This window comes from Peromyscus californicus, unplaced genomic scaffold, assembly GCF_007827085.1.
Source record: "Peromyscus californicus insignis strain IS unplaced genomic scaffold, ASM782708v3 Scaffold_2__1_contigs__length_46816999, whole genome shotgun sequence".
Taxonomy (NCBI): Eukaryota; Metazoa; Chordata; class Mammalia; order Rodentia; family Cricetidae; genus Peromyscus; species Peromyscus californicus.
Window position 1 is genome coordinate 39,363,810 of NW_026294540.1, and position 8,596 is coordinate 39,372,405.

The following is an 8,596-nucleotide window of genomic DNA, read 5'->3' on the forward strand; positions in this document are numbered from 1 at the left end:
AGGTCCTGTCCAGCACTAAGATCCTATCCAGCACTGAGGTCCTATCCAGCACTGAGGTCCTGTCCAGCACTGAGATCCTATCCAGCACTGAGGTCCTATACAGTACTGAGATCCTATGCAGCACTGAGGTCCTATGCTGCACTGAGGTCCTATCCAGCACTGAGGTCCTATGCAGCACCGAGATCCTATGCAGCACTGAGGTCCTATGTAGCACTGAGGTCCTGTCCAGCACTGAGGTCCTATGCAGCACTGAAGTCCTATGCAGCACTGAGGTCCTGTCCAGCACTAAGATCCTATCCAGCACTGAGGTCCTACGCAGCACTGAGATCCTATGCAGCACTGAGGTCCTATGTAGCACTGAGGTCCTATGCAGCACTGAGATCCTATGCAGCACCGAGGTCCTATGCAGCACCGAGGTCCTATGTAGCACTGAGGTCCTATGCAGCACCGAGATCCTATGCAGCACTGAGGTCCTATGCAGCACTGAGGTCCTGTCCAGCACTGAGGTCCTATGCAGCACTGAGGTCCTGTCCAGCACTGAGGTCCTATGCAGCACTGAGGTCCTATGCAGCACTGAGGTCCTATGCAGCACTGAGGTCCTATGCAGCACTGAGGTCCTATGCAGCACTGAGGTCCTATGCAGCACTGAGGTCCTATCCAGCACTGAGGTCCTATGCAGCCCTATAAATTGATCAGGTTAAAATGAGACCATAGAGCACACAGGTATATTCAAATCATCTGGGAACCTAGGTCCAAAAACTCTGCAGTCACCCCCAAACCAAGGAAATGATGTAACTCCCTCACCTGGACCTCATAAAGTGATGGGCACATAACACTCCAGTGGCAAGGCCCCACACCAGCCTGTCATCTGAAACCTGGAGTGTGTGTCAAGGGGTGACAAGCGGGGGACTCCCCCACTGTCCCTGTAGCGTCTGTTCAGCTCTCTCCCTTGCCGTTGACCGGGCCTACTCCACTGCCTGCCCTTCCACGGGAAATTGGTTCCTGGACCCTTCTCGCTCCTTCTGCTCCCTGGTAGGAGAAGAGCAGCTCTGCCATGTGCCCCAAAGCAGCAGAGCCACACAACCACAGCCCACAGCCAGGACAAGTCCCACCCATTTATAAGTTAATCATCTAAGACCAAGACCGGCCCAGCTCACTGTGGGTGGCGCCACCCCTAGGCAGGAGGTCCTGAAGTGTGCAAGAAAACAGCCATGGGAAGCAGCCAGGAAGCAGCACTCCCCCATGGTCTCTGCTTCAGTTCCTGCCTCCAGGTTCCTGCCTCGGCTTCTCTCAATGAGGGACTGTGATGTAAGTGTAAGCCAAATAAACCTTTTCCTCTCCAAGTTGCTTTTGATCATGGTGTTTATGCCAGCGACAGGGAGCAAGCTAGGACAGTCATGAACTGATATCAAGGAAAGAATCTAATTTTCAGAATTGGAGTTCTCCTTGGGGTGGGTGGAGTGGAACAAAGAAGCTGGAATTGAGAGAGAGAGAGAGAGAGAGAGAGAGAGAGAGAGAGAGAGAGAGAGATCCAAACAAGCATTTAAACACAACAGAAACTCAAAATTTCACAAATAAAAGAATCTTAGCATATTCCAAGAGAGAGAAAAAGAAAATTAAGGCAAGGCACATCTTCATCCAGTTGCTTAGAACAAATGACCAGGGCAAAATCTTGGAACAGCTGGAGGAAAAAGCCATTAGCTACAGAGGCTGTAGATTGCTCAATTGAAGCTGTGGATTTCTTTCTCAATTGAAGCCACGCACATCTGAAGACCATGGAGTAACATCATTCAAACACCACAAAGAAAGATCGGGCAAAACAAAAACACGTTCAAACAATGAAAGCAAAACGAAGACTTTTTCCCTGAAAATTGAGGAATGCAACAGCAGCAGTCTGGTATTGTAACACTGTAGGACATTTGCAGGGGGGGTGGTTTCTATTTTTCATTCCAGAGGTTTCCACAAGAGAATTCAGAAAAGAGGAAATGTAAATGCTGGATAAAAGGCAAATACATTTTTTCTTCACTTTTCAAATATCAAAAAACTTTTTGTTTGTTTTCTAGTCGCTTCCATTTATTGCATGTGCATGTGTGTGCATTTGTGCCCAGATGAGTGTGAGCTCATGCATGTGCCATGTAGAGGTCATTTTTGCTGGAGTTAGTTCACTCTTTCCACAGTGTGGGTCTTGGGGATAGAACTCAAACTGCCAGGCTTGGTGGCAAGCACCTGGTCAATCATTTCTCTAGCCATCAAATATCTCTTTCAAAAACTGAAAAATAATGACAGTTTCATGGAAAGTACTAGCAATGTATTGTGGGGTTTATAACATAAATAGAATTAAAATGTAGGTCAATAATAACACAAAATCCAGGACAGATAAAAGGCAAAAACATTGCCATAGTATTCTGAAATAATACCAAAAAATGACATAGCCTTATTTGAAGTTGAACTGGGATAAATTTCAAATATATGTATGGTAAAGCCTGATTGACTGTTAAAAAGTGACAAAGAGCTCTAGATGATAAACCAAAAGCAGAGATGTATTGATTAGGACGCAGGCATGCTTGCACCATCAGCACTCAGAATCCAGTTTTTTATGAAGTAAAGTAGAAAAGATACAGACCTGTGCCTGCCCAACTGTAGCACATTATGTGAACACACAATAATAATACATAATAAAACAATTTAAGGCTGAGCGGTGGTGGTGCATGCCTTTAATCCCAGCTCTCAGGAGGCAGAGCCAGGCAGATCTTTGTGAGTTCGAGGCCAGCCTGGTCTACAGAGTGAGATCCAGGACAGAGACCAAAGCTACACAGAGAAACCCTGTCTTGAAAAAATAAAATAAAATAAAAATAAAAAGGCAGAGCTGCATGCATCACTGTGTCCTTTGTACTTTACCGTGTTCGTCTCCCACAGATTGTGAGACCATTTTTAAAAGCGAAAGCATACACTTTAAAATTAAAAGCAGGGTGATAACTGCCAATGATTTAACGAAGCAGTCAAGTTCATCCTACGTTTCTGAAATCAAAGTCAAAACATCGGTTCTGCTTCCAAACCCAAAGAAAAACAGGAAATGCCCAGCATAAAGAAGGCAACATCGCCTAGCATGTGGAAGGCCCTGGGTCCGAAAAGAAAAAAAGGAAAGAAAGAAAAGAAAAAGGGAGGGAGGCGAAAAGGGAGAGAAGAACAAAGACGGAGGGTGTTAAACTCCAGCTCCACCCCTGCCTTTTGTGGAGTCAATTCTCTCGTGTCAATCAAAGCAAGCTCAGTAACCAGAACAGAGGCGCCACCCGCTTCCTCCCTCCCATGACCCATTTGTCCTAATCTCCGTGTTTCTCCCTGATTGCCAGGAGGTGAGCACTAGACTTCACTGCTCCCTCCACTGAGCAGACTGTGACCAGGAATCTGCAGTTACTTCCCTCCAGAGCTGCCAGGGCTTTGGCTCCATGGGTGGTCCTGGGTCCTAACGCAGGTATTGTTCGCTGATGGTGGGGATCCTGATGGTGGGTATCAAGAGTGCTGGTGATGTCTTGGCTTAGAGCAGCGTAACTCGCCGGTTGTGGTGGCTTGCTTTTGCTTATGGCATTCTTTCTATAAGGACTCCAGTCACCTTGGCTTTGGACCCCACCCCTACCCATTGTAACATGAGCTCCGTAATTCTGGCGCAGGGAGTTTGGATTTCAGCAAATGGGGCTGAGGGATACCCAATTCAGACCACAATGAAGTCTGTCTCTACTGAGAGAAATCTGCGAGTGAGAAAATGGGGAAAAAGAGACATCATCAGTCATGTGAGTCAGGACTAAGGTGGCCTCTTCAGAGAACCTGGGGGCACTGCTCCGCCACGGCACTTCCAGTGGCTTGTGGAGAGGGGAAAGGAAGCAGAAAGGCATGAAGTGTGGTCCTCTGTGGCCCGATGAGGAGCTGGGCAAAGTGGTCCTTCAGGACATCCAAGGCCATTTCCCCAGCCCCAGCCACAAGCTGATCCGTGCACACGATTGTCCCACTGCATAGTCTCATAGTCTCACAAGTAGTTGACATTTTTCTAGAGTTGAGGACATGCCACTGTTTTCCTTAGACACACATTTGTCTAGAGCTAGACAGAATGTTCGAAAGCAGTGAAATAGATGACTGGGAGGTGAAACCAGGCTTGAGAGGTGTCAGCTCTGCTGATTTCACAAGCAGCCATGCTGGTTAATCTGGAATCGTGGGAAGGGTACAACGGGGGTGGGCTGCTACTCTCGACCTCCCTCAAAGCTCATGGTTGGTTGGTGTGTGCGTGTGCATGTGTGCGTGTGTGTGTGTGTGTGTGTGTGTGTGTGTGTAAGTGCTTGTATGTGTGTATGTGCATGCATATATGTGCAAGTGTGTGCGCGTGCGCGTGTGTGGGCGTGCACACCCATATGCACATGTATGGAAGCAAAGGTTGATATTAGGTACCCCCCTGTATTCCTCTCCACCTTACTTTCAAGGAAAGGTCTCTCAGTAGATCACTAACCAATCAATTAATTTGGTGTGCGTGTCCACACGTCACAATGCATGCACGGAAAGGAGAGGTCAGCTTTCGGGACTCAGTGCTCCCTTTACCACAAGGGCCAGAGGAAGTGCTTTTACCTACGAAGGCATTTCACCAGCCCTTGAGACAGGAGTCTCTTACTGACCCTGGGACCTGTCGTTTCAACTAAACTCACTGGCCAAAGAACTCCAGCAGTCCTCCTGTCCCCCACACCTCGACCCCAGCACAGGGGTGACAGACATGTACCAGCACACCTAGCTTTTCCACGGGAGCTGGGGATCTGGACTCAGGTCCTCACGCCTGAGCAGCAAGCACCCACTGAGCCCTCTCCCCAGCCCCTTCCCTGTTTCACATCAAAAGAAACGCCGGCCGCTGTCAGGTTTGTGGCTGTTGTGGCAGCAGGGTGGAGGTCTTGCTGGAGATTTACAACAGAGCTTTCCTGCTCAAGGCTAGCCACAGAGGCAGTCACCTTTTATTTTACTTTTTTTTTTTTTTTTCGTCTTTTTAACCCAGGCTGACCACTCTATGTTGGTAGACAATTCCAAGACCCTTCACTTGAACAGCTTAGATTTTCCGCTGCGTCAGTTGAGGTCTGTCGGGGAGCAGACGACTCAGCAAACCAGAGTGTTCCAGAATTATGGCGTGAAGGGGTGTTGTGACCAGGCTGTCCCTCGCCAGAAATTACCCCACATTGTATAAAACCGTGTTTTCCAGAACATGTCTTGTCCTGAGAGACTCTGTGTCACAAGCAGCTTTGGACTCCCTTTTGAGGATGAAGGACGACTGTTGGCCTTGGTGGACATGTGTAAGGCACCGTCTGTCCAGTGTCACCCACACAACACAGACTGACAAATTACTTCTTCCTGGGAAGAGAAAGGGTGTCAGTCACCTTGTAGTCCCGTCAGGAAACCCAGGACAGTAAAGGTTATCAGACACACTAGGCAAGGGGAGGGTGCGACTCCCGCATCTGGACCCTAATGCCTGATGGCAGTGGTCTCACCAACCTGTCATCTGGACGCCCCGTGTGTGTGTGTGTGTGTGTGTGTGTGTGTGTGTGTGTGTGTGTGTGTGTGTGTAGGCAGAGAACTCCTCACTGTCCCTGGGACCTCAGCTCAGTTCTGTCTCCACTGTCGAACGGCTGTCTGTCCATCCTCCCATTCACACATCTGGACCATCCATCCACCCAGTCATCCACTGGACTTGGCCACGCCCTTGGTCTCTGTGGCCTTCGGTGCACCTTGCTCCTGTGGCTCGACCCTGCCCTTGCAGCCTGACTGTGTGCAGCCAATAGCCAGAGCGGCCTCTCCACTCACTCGGTGAGGTGTGTCAGCTTATCCCAGAGTCTTCCCTGCCTCTCTGGGCTCCCTCATCTTTAACCCTTGGTAGCTCTTCTGTAATCTCCATATGGACACAGTAGGCAGGTAGGCTTACTGTGCGATGTGTAATGTATAATCCAAGAGTTAATATTAGTGATGATTGAAACGTGAGAACAGTGTTTCCCCTGGCCACCTTGTGAATTTTTTTTTCTTCCCAGTAAATTCTAACATTGTGGGAAGACACAGACAGATCATCTATGTTCCTGACGTGGTGAGCTCGTGACAAGAGGTCAAGATGATCTGAAGGGGGTGTGGGAAATGACCACCTTGGGCTAAGGACCGCAGGAAGCCACCACTCCCCCCTCTGGTCTGATGGGACAAGACATGACAAGTTCGGCTCCTTCCCTGGACAGGTGACATGGACAGGTGTAACATCTGGAAACACCTCCAGGCAAAACATCTGGAAGGAGGAATTAACACCTCCCCCCAACTTCTCCTCATGTGGAGCAGAATTTGGAGGGAAGGGAGGAAGGGGGCTATAAATAACTGAGCAAATGAGTTAAAGACATGAGCCTGCCCGGCCAGCAGTCACTCAAACAGTTAAGGCAATTTCCTTCAGCTGGCCTTTCCCTAAGGTCAAATTTGTTTATGGATAATTCCAGAATCCCTCCCAAAGACACCCACTAAAGCCTCTCCGCCCTCAGAGCGCTGCCTGTCCTCTTTCTCATTCTAGAAGGCATCTGAGTCTGGGGCAGTGGACTTGCTCAGAGTCTCTCTTCCCAGCCTCCAGCAGGTACGACTGCGGAAGGGGCTGGGCAGGGCCCAGGTAGCCCGGATCTACTGCGCAGGTATCTAGGACCTTAGGGCCCCCGTCCTACAGGGAAAACAGCAGCAATTTTCCAGAACAGGGCACAAGTGACCCTGCTGTGGGTGACGTTAGGGCCTGTGTGTCACAAACAGTCAAAAGGAAAAATCAAAACCCCTCACTAAAGAACACAAATGCCCCGATCCCTCAGCAACCTGCACCCTAAATGTTCACTCCCAGAGCTAATGAGAGCCCCTCAGACCTGAGGAAGGCATGCTGTCTGATGGGAGGGGTGTGTCACCACTGTAAACACCAGTGACTCTGGAAAAGCTACTTCAGAGTTTGGCCCCACTGAGCTACGGATACTTCTAGACAAAAGAAATTAATTAACTTGTCAAGTCCTTCCTCCCAGCATAAATGCAATCAGTTCTTGCCCCACAAACCTCATTTCCTGGGGGACAGACACCTGTCTCTTCCCTCTTCCTTACATTCCCATCCCTGGGCCCAAGGCTTCTGCAGCAGCTGTGCAGGGAAGGGGACGTGCCCACACATGTGTGCATGCACACGTGTGTGTGTGTGTGTGTGTGTGTGTGTGTGTGTGTGTGTGTGTGTGTGTGCAGGCTGCAGCTTCACACGTGGGAAGCTAAGACTGACCCTCAGCCCTTCAAGATGGATACTGAATTCTGGAGTTTCAAACGGCTTTCTGTTCAGGAGAGCATTTAACAAGATGTATTCACTCCCTCGGAAATGTAAATTAAATCCAAAGCCTTATTTAAATCACTTTGACTTACGGTTTTCATATTCATGAACTGTAACCTAGTTTGGATTTTCATAGGAAACCCCGTATATTTTAGGAGAAAAAAATAGCCTTTTTGAAAACCTAAATTCATTGTCATTTATATTTCTGATGAAAATACAAAAAGGTTGTACATTTTGAATATAATTGCCTATTTTTTGCCCCTTTCAATCATTGTGTTTGAGGGTTCCTGGGGCTGTTACCCATAAAAGATGTATAAACACAGAACTCAAAAAAGAATATAAAGGGAGCTAGAGCGATGGCTTAGGGGTTAAGAGCACATATTGCTCTTCCAGAGGACCTAAGGTCAGTTGCCAGCACCCACACTGGGCAGCTCATAACTGCCCATAACTCCAGCTCTGTAGAAACCTACATTCGTGTGCACATTCCCCCAAAAAGACACATACAATACACATAATTCAAAATAGAGAGGGCATAGACGAGGCCATCCTTGAGGGGCCCATATGCTTACATTTTGAAAAACTTGAATCAGTGGAATTCAGCACCCATCTGGGGATTCTGGACCACTTAGCAATTATAGGCAGACGTAGCCGATTATTTACTATAAGTTTAACAACCAATAAGCAAGACAACTAGTCCAGTAGGTCATCCAGTCAGTAAGATCCTGGAAACCTCGTATTGTTTCACTGTGGCATGGTGGACTTTCCTTTCTGCTTTTGTGGGAGTCCATAACTGTTAGCAGCCTGCCTTGTGTGAGGACTGTGGGTACAGACCACCAAGACATCCAGCAGTGGAGGTCAGGTGGACTGTAAAAAGGAGCCTAGCAATGTCCTCTGTGTCAATGTGGCCAAACTACCTGAGAGGAATGATGGGCCCTCAGTTCCAAAAAGTTCAGTCTGTGGTAGTTGGGGAGAAGATCTCGGTTGCAGGGAATATCTGCAGGAATAGCAAAGGAATATCCCACACCATGACGGACCGAAAGCTGATAGAATGACAGCAAGGGACTACATCACCGTCATGGTAGGAATGAAGATTCTCCTAAGACACACACACACACACACACACACACACACACACCCTGGCCAGGAGACCTTCCAGACAATGGTCCCATATTCTTTCTCTTCTGTGGGTGTGACAAAGCACCATTGCCATCACAGAAGAATTTATTTTGGCTTGTGGTTCCGAATGGATAAGAGTTCATCATG

General features: G+C 48.3%; 1 long non-coding RNA gene across 1 annotated transcript; it reads left to right on the forward strand.

Annotated features, from left to right (window-relative positions):
- Nucleotides 1–3,096: 3,096 nt before the first annotated feature.
- Nucleotides 3,097–7,414, forward strand: LOC128120649 (uncharacterized). Its single transcript, XR_008221920.1, has 2 exons — nt 3,097–3,472; nt 5,027–7,414. It is a non-coding gene; the product is annotated as an uncharacterized LOC128120649 (long non-coding RNA).
- Nucleotides 7,415–8,596: the final 1,182 nt, after the last annotated feature.